Raw genomic sequence first — 17,454 nt, forward strand, 5'->3', positions numbered from 1 at the left:
GCCTTCTTGATTCACATCGCAGCACAGCCAGGCAGGATTGTTACGTTTCCCCCATTAACATCGTCAAGCAGGCATCTGCTTAAAGCTTGTAGGCTGGGAGTGCATCAAGATCTCTTCTCAAGGGCGGATCATCCCTCTTCTGGTTTAGGGATGGAACGTCCAAAACTAGTTTCCCACTTCCGGTTTAGGGGTTGATGCTTCAAAATTGTAATGAACAGGTAGGGAAAACCATCAGTAATGTAATGCTGTTGCCAAAATTAAAGGAAGTATTAACGGGAACTTTGATTATGGCAGTGATAACTAAATAGGAAACATTGTGGCAGGTGAGATATTGAGGAGGAGAGGACTTGGCATGTCTCTAATTATGAGAGAATAAAAGGTATAAAATTAGCCCTGAGAAAACTGAGCCCACCAAAAATAAGAACCTGGAAGGAGAAGCTGGCAGGAAAGGAAAATTACAGTTTTAGATGCATTGTGTTTTATTGGTCAGCAGAAAAATAGGTAAAGAGAATAGTCATTATTCAAAAGCTGATACTGGGATTCAGGAAGGAGTCCTAGCTGAAGCTCTAAATATGGCTGTAGGAGAAGTTCTGTAATACCAAAAATATTGCAACAAAGAAAAAGAAGAAAAGCTTGGATAGAATGATGGAAAATGATAATATTTATGAGAGTAGGAGAGAAAAGAATTTACTAAGAAAGTCTTTTTTTTGTTCGTTTTTTAACCAAGATTCTGTGGACCGTCATGACACTAGAAAAGCCGTATATTCTTTTTGTTAGTGGTTTGTAAACCGTAGGTAAAATTCAGGTAGGACCGGTACTAAATGGTGCGGAAGAATAGTACGTGCTCACAGATTTATAGGTGAATATAGCTCTATTTATATATGTATAATTGTGCATTTATATGTATAGGAATATATGCCACATTATGTATAATTTCAAAATTAAGTGTAAATGCATGAATATATAATTGTATTTTTTATGTTAGTATATTTATCCATATATCCACATATAATAGTCTTTTATGAGGGGAACTACAGAGCGAAATGATTTATTTCTATTTTAAAAATGAATTACTTGGTACAGTATCACTTCAAAATAATTTTAATGTTTATATTTTGAAATATTACTTTGATGTAAATGAACATTCATCACTCATCTGTTTCTTTTTACTTTTTTTTTTCTGAAGAGACAAGGTCTTAATTCTTCATTACCCAGGTGTGCAGTAGTGTGATAATAGTTCTTTGCAGCCTTGTTTGCCTGAGTTCAAGCAATCCTCCCACCTCAGTCTTTCAGTCTTCCAAGTAGCTAGGACCACAGGCATGTCCCACCAAGCCTGGCTATTTTTTTTTTTAATTTTTGTGGAGATGATGCCTCACTATGTTGCCTAAGCTGGTTGCAAACACCTGTCCTGAAGCAATCCTCCCAACTCAGCCCTCCCAAAGTGCTGGGATTATTAGCATGAGCCACTGCAGCAGGCCCACCACCCAGGTTTTTTTGTTTTTGTTTTTGTTGTTGTTGTTGTTGTTTGAGATGGAGTTTCTCTTTTATTGCCCAGGCTGCAGTGCAATGGTGAGATCTCAGCTCACTGTAACCTCCGCCTCCCGGGTTCAAGTGATTCTCCTGCCTCAGCCCCCGAGTAGCTGGGATTACAGGTGCCCGCCAGCATTCCTGGCTAATTTTTTTTTTTTTTTTTTTTTTTTTTTTTGTATTTTTAGTAGAGATGGGGTTTTTCCATTTTGGCCAGGCTGGTCTCAAGCTCTTGACCACAGGTGATCCACATGCCTCGGCCTCCCAAATTGCTAGGATTACAGGTTTGAGTATTGCTCCCGGCCTCACCCAGTTCTCTGAAAACGCATATAATTCAAACAAAAACTGATTAAGTCTTATTGAAGCAGACATGCCAATGCTGCATATATTTGGTACAGAGAAGTAAGGATATTGTTACAACCTTGCTTCCATAACTGTGTCCTGTAATCAATAGCCTTGGATCAGAAAGTTGTGATGAAGCTGTTTTTGAAAACGCAACGTAATTAGTAAACAAAATACCCTCATGATTTCCCATTGGGTGTGAAAGAAATAAAAGGTATTGTGGGATATGCTGTTAGCAAACAAATGTCTATAACATTCAGGATATATAAAGATGATGTATCATCCTGAGAAACAGTTCACTCAAATCAAGATAATATGAGTTACCACTTTTCAAATGAACCTAATCCGTAACAATCAACTCATGGCCTTAAAAGAAAAACATACTTGTCCTTTGTAATATTATTCCAAAACAAAACAAAAAAAAATCTAGCAGATAAAATGTTATTTGAACATGGAACCAAAATCTACTGCTCAAGTAAGTCATCTTCATTTGCATGAATGATATTTTCAGGCAGTAGCTTGTGACATGGAAGTTTATATTATCAGGGTATGCTCACCTGGTTACAAATTTGAGACCAAAATTTTACTTTCTTTTAACCCTTGGAGCTGGTAAAGAATGGTGAGTTTGTGTCTGCCACATTCAATGTAGTGTTTATTCCTAGTAATCAGTATTATTCACAAATTATATTAACATACATTTTTTACACTGGTACCCTAAGTTACTAAAGTTTTTACTGCATCTATGGATTTAAAATATAAATTTAAATTTCTGCCTATTAGCCCTATCCTACTACCTAGGAAATAACTTGCTTCCAAATATCTTCAATTCTCTCATCTCATTTTCTACTATACTATTATAAGCCAACAACATCTCTCTCATGCAATGTGGTTCTCTCCTCTGTTGTAATATTCTGAATTATACTGGTTTATGGTCAGGTATGAAATATTTTTTTAATCTCTACCTATCATATGTACTTTGTTGACCAAAACTCACACAAAATTAAAATTCTAAAAGATAACTTTGCATTTTTTATATTCTCTGTCTTTGTTAATGTTTAAACTATTCAAACTAGGAAATTCTGAGAGAAGAATATTAATTTCCTTCACTGTGTTTTTGAACCCATAAACTTGTGCTTATGTCTCTAAAAGTTCTTGGCTCATGCAATTTACTGTGGTGATATTTGGCAATTTTTGGCCTCTTGACTTATATTGAACTGTGAAAATTAAAGGCCCCTATTATTAGGAATTTTGACTTCTTGCACCTTCTGTGTTTCTGATTTAGAAAGTTGCTCATTGTATTATATTTCCCTTTGTGATTGTGTTGGTGTGTTTTCTGTTGCCATCTCAGAATACAGAGACTGGGTAATTTATATAGACAGAAATGTATTTTTTACAGTTCTGGAGTCTGGGAAGTCCAATATCAGGTAGCAGTATCTGGTTGGCTTCTGGTGAGGGCCTCATGCTACATCACAACATGGCAAAAGGCATCACAAGGCTAAAAGGGCACAAGAGAGTCAAGCTAACTTTTATAATAGACCCACTCTTGTGATAACTAACCCCTCCTGTGATAACCCATTAATCTATTAGCCCATTAATCCATGAGTAGATTAATCCATTCACAAAGGCAGAAGCCTCATGATCCAATCACCTCTTAAGGGCCTCACCTCTTAATACTGTTACACTGGGGATTATCTTTCAACATGGGTTTTGTTTGTTTGAGACAGAGTCTTGCTCTGTTGCTCAGGCTGGTGTGCAATGGCACAACCTTGGCTTACTGCAACTTCTGCCTCATGAGTTCAAGCAATTCTCCTGTCTCAGCCTCCTGAGTAGCTGGGACTATAGGCACCTACAACCACCCCTGACTACTTTTTGTATTTTTAGTAGAGGCGGGATTTCGCCACGTTGGCCAGGCTGGTCTCGAACTCCTGACCCCGTGATCTGCCCGCCTCGGCCTTTCAAAGTGCTGGGATTATAGGCATGAGCCACTGCTCCCATCCTCAACATGGGTTTTAAAAGAGACAGACATTCAAGCCATAGCACTGGTAGTTTTGCAGATATTTTTCTTGTATTCATTTTGGTATTTAGGAACTCTTGCAGTTTTGTTTAAGTAGTTAGCTTTTACAATTATCTTTATTTCATTAGTCTCGTTTTCTAACTTTGCTTCTAATGTCTGTTTTGCTTTAAATAATAGTTTATGACTTACACCTATTATCTATACAGTGTAGATGTATTAGTTTATACTACTTCCCCCTTTCTATCTCCTTGTATTTTTAGTTGGGTATTTTCTGGCATTATCAGAATGTATAACATTTATGCATTATTCTTACACTATATTCCCTATGTTCTGTTTAGAATTAAACACACAATTAAATATCAAGTGATCAAGAGTGATTTTTCTGATTTTCTTCAGTAATTCTTGAGTACTTAACGAAGAATTGACAACCCCAAAACATATATGATTCCACTTTAAAGATAAAATATTCAGCAAGCCTCTAAGCTACACAACCAACTCATTCATGTTTGACAAGTCATTTATAATGGAAAGAAAAGCAGGCAAGATTAGATTTTTCAGCAGTAACACAGAAAGCAAGACAATAATGGAGCAATGTTTTCAAGAAAATAAAGGAAAGAATGTGTAGGCAAATAATCTTATAACCAGAAAGATGCTTCTTACCATGATGGAGAAATAGGGATCAGATTTACTTCTATCCTTAAACAACTAAAAAAAAAAGTAGAATTAATATATGTAAAACAAAATTTAGACATTATAAAATAGGCAGAACAAGACAATGATTCCTGATGGGTGGAGGGTGGAAACGAGGTTATTTTTATATCTTACTGGCTACAGTTTCTGGGTTACAATACAAGCAGAGTGAAGTCAAAGAGACAACTGATCTCTCTGAATTGAAGAGACATAGCTAAGATACTTGGATTCTTGCTTGACAATTATAATTGTCAAGCAGATACTGTAGAGGAGAAAGCTGCATGGAAAACACAACCGCAGAGAGGGAGAGAGAGAAAGGGATTATTTTATGTCTGAACATTTATCATGGCATGTGTGTGAACAAACTATTCAAGGTTGCTAAAGAATCACTGGAAAGGAACAGTTGCAATGTCTTCTGCAACACACACACAAAAGAAGACTAATTCTTATTTCTGTTAACTGAAATGAAAAAGTTTGTAATATGCGGGTCATTAGAGTACTCAGAAGGGTCTGCCTTGGCTATAAGGCAAAATTAGCCCTAGACTGAAGGTTTCTCTGAGATTGGCACTCCAATAGCAAAAGCTGACAAAGATTTTGGAAAATAAAAAAGAAAATTACGTATCAATATTTCTGAAGAACATAAACGCAGAAAGAGAATCTTAGCAAATCAACAGTATATAAAAATAATTATGTAATTACTTAATGTATACTTCTATTTGGTTTAAATTACAAAACCAGCAAGTATAATCCATCATATAGCACAATAAAGGAGAAGAAAAAGCTCCCTAAATTCAACAGATGGAGAAAAAATATTTGACAAAATTCATCCCACAGTTATTCTCAATATCAAACTTCATCAATCCAGGAATAGAAGGAAATGTCCTCAGTGTGATAAGGTGCATCTGTAAGAAAACTACCGCTGTCTTCTTACCTTATACTGAAATACTTAATGCTTTCTTCCTAACATCATAACAAAGCACAGAAGTTTGTTTTAATAACTTCTATTTAACATGTGACTGGAAGCCCATTTACGTATTGCCATGGAAATAAGGCAGCAATAACAGCAACAAAATGTTAAAATCTTAGAGATTGGAAAAGAAGTATTAAATCTGTTTATTGCTTGTCAATATCATGATGGTTAAATTTAACAAGGTCACAGGATCCAAGGCATCAATATACAAAAATAAATTGTATTTCTATGTAGTAGCAGGAAACATATGTGCAAAAATCACTTGTAATAATAGAAAAAAGACAAAATTATTAGGAATAAATTTTACAAGCCATGAAAGATGTCAGAATCACTGAAAAAATAAAACCATTGCTCAAATTAAAGATGACTTGAATAAATATAAATAAATACCATGTTGGGAAAAATATATTTTTAGATTCAAATAATTTATTTGTGCATCCAGCAAATTCTCAAATTCTAAATAATTTTTTGGTAGAAATTGGTAAGTGGATTGTATAATTTACAGACCCAACAAATTTTTAATTAAAATTCTGGTTTGTTTTTGTCAAAATTGACAATTGATGATAAAACTTCCATAATAATGCAAATTACTGACATCATCATATTTCAGATAGTAATCCAGAGAGTATGATACTGATATAAGGAAAAATAGAGACATATACCGAATAGAGACTTCAAATATATAACCACACATATATACACAATTGATTTTCAACAAAGGCACCCAATATGACTGAATAAATAGGGTAGAAAAGGGACTTCATCCTCTTCTTCACACCATACACTTAATTTAAGATGGTTATTATACCTACCCTAAAAACTAAAGCCCCTGGAAGAAAGCATATGAGAATATTTCCATTATACTAATTAAGCAATGGTTAGAATACACAAAAGCGATACCAAAAAAGTTAATGAACTTGACTTTATCATCAACATTAAAAATGGCTGCTCATCAAAAAATACTGTTCACCTTTGATAAATCATCAGAGTCTGTTGAAACCAATTAGTTTTTTGTTTTTATTGATTTTTTCGTCTGTTTGTTTAAACACATTTTTTGTTTTAAAGTTTGATGTATGATGATATTTATACTTCACTGGAATTCTACCAGACCAAAAATGAGAATACTTATTCTTGTTTAAATGGCACATTCATTATAAATTATAATTAGCATATAAGCCCATTAGACCTTTTGGTAAATCTTATGATATACTACCAGATCATGGTGATCTTATATTTTGTATATCTTGAAATATTTTACTATTTCATGTTAATAGAGAGTATTTCATCACACATAAATTATTCTAACCATGCTAAAGCACAGATTGAAATAATTAGAAAATGGAAGAATGATGGACTCATCTAAGTAGAAGGTGCGGTATTGAAATAATGAACCATTTCAGGATAGTATTCTTCACTATTGGTATTGTGCTGCCCAAAGTACTGCAGTCTTTCAAGTAGGTAAGTAAAATTCTAAAGACATTATCCTTTAATCTGTGTATTCAACCATTCATTGAACACAGTTGAAAATGCAGAATTTTTAATTTTCCTATGATAATGATAAAGAGAAAAATATAAATAGAGGAAGATACTCTTTATGTGAGTCATAATTATTAGAGAATTATATAATTCACAATTATTAGATGGATCAGATTCTTAGATGCTGTTAAAGAAAGAAAATTATTCATGATGACCCTTATTAAACATAAAGTAGACTTTATTCAAGTAGCTTCATGGGGACTAATGCAATGGGTTTTGTAGTAGGGGAGATAGATTGGGCTAAACTCTGAATACAAAAAGTAGAAGGTTATAGCCAAGGAGTAGGATGTGAGTCAGTGGATGGAAAAATCACTAAGAGAGTAGAGTAATTATTTGCAAGAATGACCCAGCAAGTTTCTTGCTTAATGCAAGATAGATTTATCAGTCATTACTTGAGGGATGGTGGTGGATAAAAAATTTGATCAGATATTGAGAGGGATGAAATGTGGAGAGCAAGGGATTTTGGCTAAGCTGACTCTACAGGGTAAGTGCTAAAACTAGGCTCTTGGAGGATATGCCCAACATGGGGCCTAGTTCGGCTCAGAGGAGACTGATTAAAGTTTGGTCAAGAAAAGATTCTTTGTCAGTCCCTCCTCTTGTTCAAGAAAAGAAATATTGTTTTTTCCATTGAACAAAACAAGTCCATTTCTTTTTGAGTTATCTTTTGCTCATTGAGGACAAGCTGAAGCACCTGTTGGGAGATGGTAGTATAGTATGTTTGCTGTATGGGTTAGCAGTCAGGAATTTAATGCGGGGAATTTCTGTGAAAATTTTTTTAAAAATTAATGGTTAGAAATCCAGTTTCTGATTCCACAGGGCCGCCATTCAAGAAGACATCTTGATTTGAGTTTGAAGCATCTTTAGGTAGTGAAGTGGGGATGGCAGTGGCAAACTGACAAAGTTTCTGGGTTTGCAGGTTGAATGTTTTCAGTGATAGCATGAAGTGTTTCCATGAACATTCTGCATGGCCCACACAGCAACAAGCAAAAAGGCTGTCTATTCATAATCTGTTACAGTGATTTCCATGAAGTTTATATCACATAGTCGAGCTTCAGCTTGCAAAGTTTTGAAAAAAGGACAGTTTTACATCTCATTGACTCCAAGTCAGGAGGGTGAGAGAAAATTGGAAGTTGTAGATGGATACTGGAAAAAAGCTAGAATAATCGAGAACTCACAAGAGTGCACTGTATTTTTCCACTGAAACATAAAATGCATCTCTCTAGTCACGCTCATTTTTTATCAAAGATAACTAAAGTGAGGTTATTCTATTTTAAAAGACAAAATAAATCTGGTCTCATTAGATTTGACCTGATTATTTACATAAGGAAAGGAAGAATGGTAACTGACCACATAGGTCTTTTTGAGTTTTCTTTGCTGGAACTTTTCATAAGGAATCTCAGGTTATAATTTCAAAAACCTCTTGAAGCTAATAAGAACTGGCCATCAGACTTCACTTCTGGTACTTATAGATTTGAATGAATTCCTCTCTTCTTGAGGTTCCCAAGATAGCCCATCTTCCCTGGGCCTGCTAGGAAGTGATCTTCTTTACTCATCTGTATGGCTAGGAACCCTAGAAGCCAATTATTATTGGGCCAGCTTTTTTAAGATAGCTTTGTAAAAATTGGTTCTATAAAACTAACTTAAATTCCATAACTTGGATTCTATACACATCATTCTCAAATATGACATTGAAGTCAAAGCATTATAAATATAACCAATGTTTCCAATTGTGTTCTGTTACAAAGATAACAGATTCTTATTAAATTCAGGTAAATAACTGTATTGCCAGGAAAATAAGAATATTCAATAGTTTACAAATTCTAGAAGGATCGAGGAGAAAATATTATATTTACAAAAGTATAATCTACTGATTTTTACAAGTGTAAATGTTGCTGAGTAAGCAATGGCTTCTCTGCCCAATGTGGCACAAGTCTTTGAGAAAATAAAGGTTTTATTGTGAGTTAATTGGCAAGGAGACATAAGGCAGTGATCAAATCTGCCTCTGAAGACTGGGGACTGGGGCAGGTTTTATAGGCAGAGGGTAACAAGGTGTGAGCTGATTGCATCTTACAATGAGATGATGCCATGAGGCATGATCCGACTGGATTGTGCCATGGGGTGGTGTCAGGACTTGATCTGATTGGATTATGTCATGAGATATCCCCTTCTTAATTCAGTCCCTGATTTGTGATCCTAGAATTTAGTTTCTAACTACAGTTACACGTGGTTTATCTGAACATAAGCAGTTTACATAATTGCAACCCAGAATCCATGGCAACTGAAAAATAACTCACCATTTTATTATTCAAAGTTGAACCAGATTGGGCTTGTTCTGTGGTTCCATAAATATGAGAAAAATGAAAAGAGTGCTTATATCCAGAAAGTAGAGCATTAAAGAACCAACAAACTTTCAAACAAAACCATAATCACTTTTCTTCAGTTCATTATCATCCATCAGAACAAATAATTTTTGTTCTCCTTGCTCTTGGGTTAGGAATTTCATAAACCCATTTCCTTCTCTACTCTAGTTCTGAAAATCCTTAATTCAGTACTATACTATGGTCTCTAAATTAATCAACACCATCATGAAGCATTATGACTTGTAGCTGATTGCAAATATTTTTGGAGAAGAATCAGAATATGAGTCAATGACAAAAAATTTAAAATGGAAAATAACATGTAATGAGAGTTCAATATAAAAATAACCCAAAGGACAAGATAATTTGGCTATTTTTGAGGCATATAATATTTTAAATAAAAATTAGAGCCACCCCTGATGGTATTATACCAAGATATATTGTGGACAGAAGGGACATTGACAAATTTCTAGGAATTTTATGTATTTTCTAAAATGCCTAATGTTTGCCCATAAAAAAATATAATTTAGGGAAAGTTAAAGTATCTTATTTGAAAGTGTTTTTTCATGCAATGCAGTGTATCAATTAAATAAACCAAACTATTTTTAGCATTTCTCTTTACAAGGTGAAAGAACAATTTTTTTGAAATTATTCAGGGTCCCTTCGAGAAATTTCAAGATCAGTTCGAGAACAAGATTTTGCTTAAGATTTGTTTTGAAAAGGCAACACTGTAAAACAGGTAAAATGTTTTAGTGCTTTTAAATTGCAAGCTCTCAGTTCTCTTAAATAATCAAGGCCAATGGTAAAGGTTAACATAAACACAGAAAACTAACTTGATAAGACACAAAATCTTGGCTTCCTAGGAAGATTACTTAAAAGGTAAAACAAACAAAAAGACCTTGTACTGTAATCCAAGAAAACGGGCATTTTCAACAGAAAAAAAAATCTAGTTTTGCATTATTATAGCATTGGGCTCTCTTCTTTTTCTTCTTCTCCTTCTCCTTTTCCTCCTCCTCCTCCTTCTGCTTCTTCTTCTTCTTCTTTTACAAAACTTTGTAAATAAATCTGTTCAATCTTACCAGCTTAAACATATAAAATTCTTTCTTCCATGAACTTTTTACAACTTTCTATATCTGTTTAGCTTTTGTCCTTCTCTCTCTTTTTTTTCTGATTCTGGCACAACTAATCATTTTATTTTAGGACAAAATTACCCTCCTGTTCCCTTGACAAAAAATACATTCTTCATACATCGAATTATTTTTCTTGAAAACATATCGTATTTTCCTTGCATACTCTACATACAAAGATGTTTCTCTTCATGGTTGTTATTTCTAGTAGTTTTAATTACATATATTGATGATCGCTTTTGACCATTAGTAATATTTCTTTTGACTGAGAAAACTGGGAAGAAGATGACTGTAAATTGTCTGTCTTGCATTATGTAGCAGACTAGCAAATTTTATGAATATATCATCTCAAAATTTCTTATAGGTTCATGCTTCCTCATAGCACAATTTTTATGTGACAAAATAACATGTTTATTAACAGGTCCAAATATCTTTAGTCTCATTTTTAAAATAAAATGCCAAAAAATCTATAAAATTAAACCTAATGCTTAACAATTAGTGTTTCAGTAGTTCATATTACTTAGAAATGACCTAGATATTTAATGAATATTTATTACTTAATACAGCTTAGAAAAACTTTAAAGCTTCAAGTTAACAAAAATAATTTGGAAACTGTTTTTGGCAACGATATTGTAATACAAGGCAAAGCTAGCCACAATCTCAACTTACTTCCTTGTTAACTGTTTTTACAGTTAACATCATCATGGTAGGCAAGCATCACAAAAGCAAAAACCAACGAAGTTAAACACGCAGTTTTGGGTTTTATGGCTGTCTTGAGAAATATGAAGTAATGGGCATCAAACAACTCTTCTTTACTGTACCTTTACTTGTATACTTATTCTAAGGTCAAACTGATAATTGTTTATATTCCTAAATATCTAGAAGACATATTACCTGATTCAACTAGTAAGCCCAAGTAGAATAAAAATGTATGTTCATATTATACTGAATGCTGATATACCAGAAAATGTAGTTGTTTTTATGAAACAAACAATATGAAGCTAGTATTAATTGTCAAATATACATCCATTTCATGTGAATTCGAAAAGTATTTGAATTAGTTTCTGAGAGTTTTAGAAATATTTGCCTTATATAAGCACAAATTTATCTCTGAAAATTGGAATAGAACTTAAGAAATTTTAGGCCAGGTGTGGTGGCTCATACCTGTAATCCTGACACTTTGGGAGACAAAGGTAGGAGGATTGCTTGAGCCCAGGACTTCTAGACCTGCCTGGACAGCATGGTGAGACCCCACCTCTAGAAAAAAATTTGAAAATTAACTGGACATGGTTGCACATGCCTGTAGTCCCAGCTACTTGGGACACTGAGGCAGGAGTATCCCTTGAATGCAGGAATCTGAGTCTACAGTGAGTTGTGATTGCACCACTGCACTCTAGTCTGAGTGACAGAGTGAGAATCTGTCTCTAAAAAACAAAAAGAAAGTACTAAGTAATTTGATAATACCATCCACAGAGAAATCTCATGTATATTATGATATATATTATCATGTATACTGCATATACATATATATAATATATATTCTCTAGATTTACAGAATGGGATATACATATATTCTATATATACAGAGAATGGGATATATATATATTCTATACATATAGGTATTATATATGAATATATATTGCATATATATAATGTAATGTATACATATATTATAAGAGATCGTAAAGGTTTTATTCTAAAACTTTAGCCAGGAGTTAGACAACACAGTAATACTCTCTTATGTCCTCTACTTTATAGTTTTATCCATTGCGTTTCTGACAGATGCAACAAGTTAAGGTTACCTTCTCAATAGGAAGGCTAAAGCTTTTAGCCAATATTTGTGGAGAAGACACATTTAAGATTTTCTTTTGCCCATATATGCAATATTATGGAGGCTGTGACTACATTTTAGGCAAGAGACTGAAAGAACATCAAGCACCTATCTGGATGTCTTCAAAGCCTCATCTGGATAAAATATCCAAACTATTTTTCAATCAGTCTTTTTTTCCCCCTTTTTCAACCTCAGACAATTGCTTTTGGGGTCCTAGAGTCCCTTGAAAGTTATGATGGAAATAGGAGACCTAAAGTTCAAGTGATTGAATGGCTGAAGCAGGAAGGAAAAACGTCTGGGAGGACAGGTAGGCAGAGGGAAGAGGTCTGAAGAGGCACGTGTCAAAAGATTCAAGAAAGTTGAAGGGTAGATTGAAGGTAGTAAAAGGATGAATGGGGAGCAGAAACAATGGGAAGGAAGAGATCTCAGAAGACTCACTTCGGGAAAATCTTCAGTTTCCCAAAGAGATCCTGAAGTCTCAAATTATCCTTAGCAAAACCATGACCACAAGTAAGGAAGTGGAGTATACGATCAGTAAGGGTTTAAGAAGGGGGTTTCTGTTGACTAAAAAGTTACCATGGGAGAAATAGGGTCAAATAGAACAGAGTGGCCTCACAAATAATCAAGGAAAATATTTCAGCTCAGGGATTCAAGAAGTAAATTCCCACTCAAAGACAGAAACAGGAAGTAAGACTTACAATCCAGCCAGTACTTTCCTAACAAAGAAACCTGTGACTAAACCAACTTCTAAAAAAAAGAAACAGGACTAACTCAGCCTTTGTATAGTTTACTGAGACTCTCTCTGCCTTAACTGTACTTCAACAGACTATCATTTGGAGCACTGGCTCAGGAGTCTAAATCACCAAGGGCTCATCCATCAATCAACCAGAAGTGAAGACAATAGCTTCAAAGGTAGGTGCTTGGGATTCTGGGTCAGAAGATTGGGAATCCAATAATGAATTTGATCCTATACAAGTCAGAGCAACAAAAACTGTTAAAGGAAAAATAATAACACTTGTTAAAGATGGCAGTTTAGACTTTATTCAAGGGATTTCAAGGGTCTACTGCCATGAGGTATTGAAGTAGGAGAAAGAGATTGTTCTCAATGCTGAATACAACAAAGACAAATTGGAATTTATAGCCAAGGAGAAGAATGCAAGGTAGTGGATTGAAAATCATTAAGAAGATAGATAATTTTTTGCTAAACTGACTTAAAAGGATTTTTACTGATGGCAGGGCAGGGAGATCATATATTACCTGGGGGATAGTGGTGGGTGAGAAATTTGATCAGATATTGAGGGATCGGATATGGAAGATAGGGGATTCTGGCTAAACTGATTTGACAGGATAAGCAAATTGTCCTCTCTTCAACAAAATTATGAGCCATTGAAATTCCCAAGGGTATAGTGTCTTCATGGTGCAAACGCAAGAATCCAAAGTAGTGATAAGCATGAGCCTGTTAGAAATATATTAGAAATATGAAATCACAGCTTACAAGAAGGATATGTTGCAGGTTCTGGCATGATGATTGGGGATCAGTTGAGGCATTGTAGATTTGGTAGGCATATACTTTTAAAATTGGAAAAATTAGAAAGAAAATCTTGTTTAGCTATGTTTAGATGCTTAACAATATTCCTAATAAAGTTGTTTTCAACATACTCATTTTTACTCCTACTATTCATAAAATTTCTTAAAATATTATCAAATAAAATTTAATAAAAATGCTTTATTAGATCTAGACAATACAAATTATTTACTTCTCTTCTATTTTCTGGAGTAGCTCGTGTAGAGTAGGTGTACTTTTTCCTTAAAATATTTGGTAGAATTCACTAGTGAAGCCATACAGACATGGAGTGTTTTGAGAGGGATGTTTTAACTGCTTATTCTATTTTATTAATACATAAATAATTATTCTGTGTTGCAAGGAATTTATCCATTTCATTTAAGTTGTCAAACTTATTAGCATATTTTTTCAAAATATACAATTATCCTGTAGAATCTTTAGTGATATGACACGTGTCTCATTCATGATATTAATAATGTCTTTTCTTTTTTCTTGATCAATATGGCTAGAGGAATATATATTTTATTGATCTTTTTGAAGGACCAGCATTTGTTTCTATTTTTTTGTTATTCATTGATTTTTACTTTTACTTTTGTCATTTTTGTCTGTTTACTTTTTGCCTAATTTGCTCTTCTATAGCTTACTTTGGAGATAGTTTGCCCTTTTTTTTCTAATTTCTTTTACAATTATTTGTATTTATAATTGACACAATTTTACATATTTCTGTGGTACAGTGTGATATTTCAATGATTGTGTATACCTTGTACAATGATCACATTAAGGTAATTAGCATATCTGTCACCTTAAACAATTTTTTTGATGATAACATTCTAAATCTTCGCTTCAGGATATCTTGATATATACACTGCATTGTTATTAGCCATAGTCACCCTAATGTGTAATAGACTGCAATAACTTACACTTACTGTCTAATTCTAACTGTGCCTCTTACCAACCCAGCTTCCATCTCCCCTCCCAGCCTCTGGTAATCACTATTCTACTTTCTGCTTTTACGAGTTCAACTTTTTTAGATTTCAGAAATAAGTTAGATCATGCAGTCTTTGTTTTTGTGTGCCTGGCTTATTTCACTTAACATAATGCACTCCGTGCATTCATCCGTGTTGCTGCAAATGACAGGATTCATCCATGTTGCTGCAAATGACAGGATTTCCTTCTATTTTATGGCTAAATAGTGTTCCATTGTGTGTGTGTGTGTATGTGTGTGTATAAATTTTCTATGTGCATTTGAAAAGAAGAACTTGTTGGGAACTGGAGCAAAAGTGACTCTTGTTATGTTTTAGGAAAGAGACCAGCAGTATTTTGTCCCTTCTCTAGAGATTAATGGAACTTTGAACTTAAGAGAGATGATTTAGTGTATCTAGTAGAAGAAATTTCTAAGCAGCAAGGCATTCAAGAGGTGACTTGTGTGCTGTTAAAGGCATTCAGTTTTATAAGGGAAGCAAAGCATAAAAGTTCAGAAAATTTGCAGCCTGACAATGCGATAGGAAACAAAATCCCATTTTCTAGAGAGAAATTCAAGCTGGCTGCAGAAATTTGCATAAGTAATGAGGAGCCGAATTTAATCCCCAAGACAATGGGGAAAATGTCTCCAGGTCAAGTCAGAGGTCTTCATGGCAGCCCCTTCCATCACAGGCCTGGAGGCCCAGGAGGAAAAACATGGTTTCATAGGTGAAACACAGATTCCCAGTGCTGTGTGCAGTCTAGGAACTAGGTGCCCTGAATCCCTGTTGCTCCAGCCATGGCTGAAAGGGACCAACATAGAGTTTGGGCCATGGCTTCAGAGGGTGCAAGCCCCAAGCCTTGGCAGCTTCCATGTGGTATTGAGCCTGACAGTGCACAGTAGTAAAGAATCGGGGTTTGGGAACCTCTGCACAGATTTCAGAGGATGTATGGAAACGCCTGGATGTCCAGGCAGAAGTTTGCTGCAGGGGTGGGGCCCTCATAGAGAACCTCCACTAGGGCAGTGCAGAAGTGAAATGTGGGGTCAGAGCCCACACACTGAGTCCTTACTGGGGCACCATGTAGTGGTGCTGTGAGAAGAGGGCCACGATCCTCCAGACCCCAGAATGGTAGATCCACTGAGAGCTTGCACTGTGCACCTGGAAAAGCCACAGACACTTTATGCCAACCCATGATGGCAGCCAGGAGGGAGGCTGTACCTTGCAAAGCCTTTGGGGCAGAGCTACCCAAGACCACCCAAGACCATGAGAACCAACCTTTTGCATCAGCATGACCTGGATGTGAGACCTTGAGTCAAAGGAGATAATTTCAGAGCCTTAAGATTTGACTGTCTTGCTGGATTTTGGACATGCATAGGGCCTGTGCCCCCTTTGTTTTGGCCAATTTCTTCCATTTGGAATGGCTGTATTTACCCAATGCCTGTACCTCCATTGTATCTAGGCAGTAATTAACTTGGTTTGATTTTACAGTCTCATAGGCTGAAAGTACTTGCCTTGTCTCAGAACGAGACTTTCATGGACTTTTGAGGTAAAGCTGAAATGAGTTTATACTTTGAGGGACTGTTGGGAAGGCAAGCTTTTTTGGAATGTGAGGACATGAGATTTAGGAGGTGGAATGATATGGTTTGGCTGGTTCCCCACCCAAATCTCATCTTGAATTGTAACTCCCACAATTCCTGCATATCAAGGCAAGGGCCAAGGGGAAGGTAATTGAATCACGAGGGCAGGTCTTTCTTGTGCGGTTCTCATAATAGTGAATAAGTCTCACAATATCTGATGATTTTATAAAGAGGAGTTCCCCTGCAAAATCTCTCTCTTTGCCATCCATGTAATATGTGACTTGCTCCTTCTGGCCTTTCACCATGATTGTGAGGCCTCCCAGCCATGTGGAACTGTAAGTCCATTAAACCTCTTTCTTTTGTAAATTGCACTCTCTTGTGTATATCTTTATCAGCAGCATGAAAACAGATTTATAGACTGCTATTGTTTGGTGGAGTGTTTCATAAATCCCAAGTAGATTAATTTATTTGATAGTGTTTTAAATATCTTTGATATTTACTGGTTTTGTATTTGCATATTCAGTCAATTACTGAGGGATGAATATTGAAATAGAGGACTTCAATATTCATTTATTGAAAATGAATGGGGGGGGCGGAGCAAGATGGCCGAATAGGAACAGCTCCAGTCTCCAACTCCCAGCGCAAGCGACACAGAAGACTGGTGATTTCTGCATTTTCAACTGAGGTACTGGGTTCATCTCACTGGGGAGTGCCGGACGATCGGTGCTGGTCAGCTGCTGCAGCCCGACCAGCGAGAGCTGAAGCAGGGCGAGGCATTGCCTCACCTGGGAAGCGCAAGGGGGAAGGGAATCCCTTTTCCTAGCCAGGGGAACTGAGACACACAACACCTGGAAAATCAGGTAACTCCCACCCCAATACTGCACTTTAAGGAAACAGGCACACCAGGAGATCATATCCCACACCTGGCCGGGAGGGTCCCACGCCCACGGTGCCTCC

General features: G+C 35.6%; 1 protein-coding gene across 18 annotated transcripts in view; it reads left to right on the forward strand.

Moving 5' to 3' along the window:
• LOC105473258 (MGAT4 family member C) overlaps positions 1-17,454 on the forward strand; it is a 935,225-nt gene that overhangs the window by 872,860 nt on the left and 44,911 nt on the right. For 9 of the 18 annotated variants that reach the window (XM_071071338.1, XM_071071335.1, XM_071071336.1 and 6 more), the window contains one exon: positions 13,220-13,306. The exons of 2 other annotated variants lie outside the window; for them this stretch is intronic. The gene's annotated coding sequence lies outside the window, so the exon portion shown is untranslated. Of the gene's footprint in view, positions 1-69; positions 219-6,859; positions 7,002-10,092; positions 10,176-12,589; positions 12,702-13,219; positions 13,307-17,454 lie in introns of those variants that run through there. 7 more of the 18 variants (XM_071071339.1, XM_011726965.3, XM_071071340.1 and 4 more) reach the window with 7 other exon arrangements.

Source organism: Macaca nemestrina, chromosome 10 (genome assembly GCF_043159975.1).
Source record: "Macaca nemestrina isolate mMacNem1 chromosome 10, mMacNem.hap1, whole genome shotgun sequence".
Lineage (NCBI taxonomy): Eukaryota > Metazoa > Chordata > Mammalia > Primates > Cercopithecidae > Macaca > Macaca nemestrina.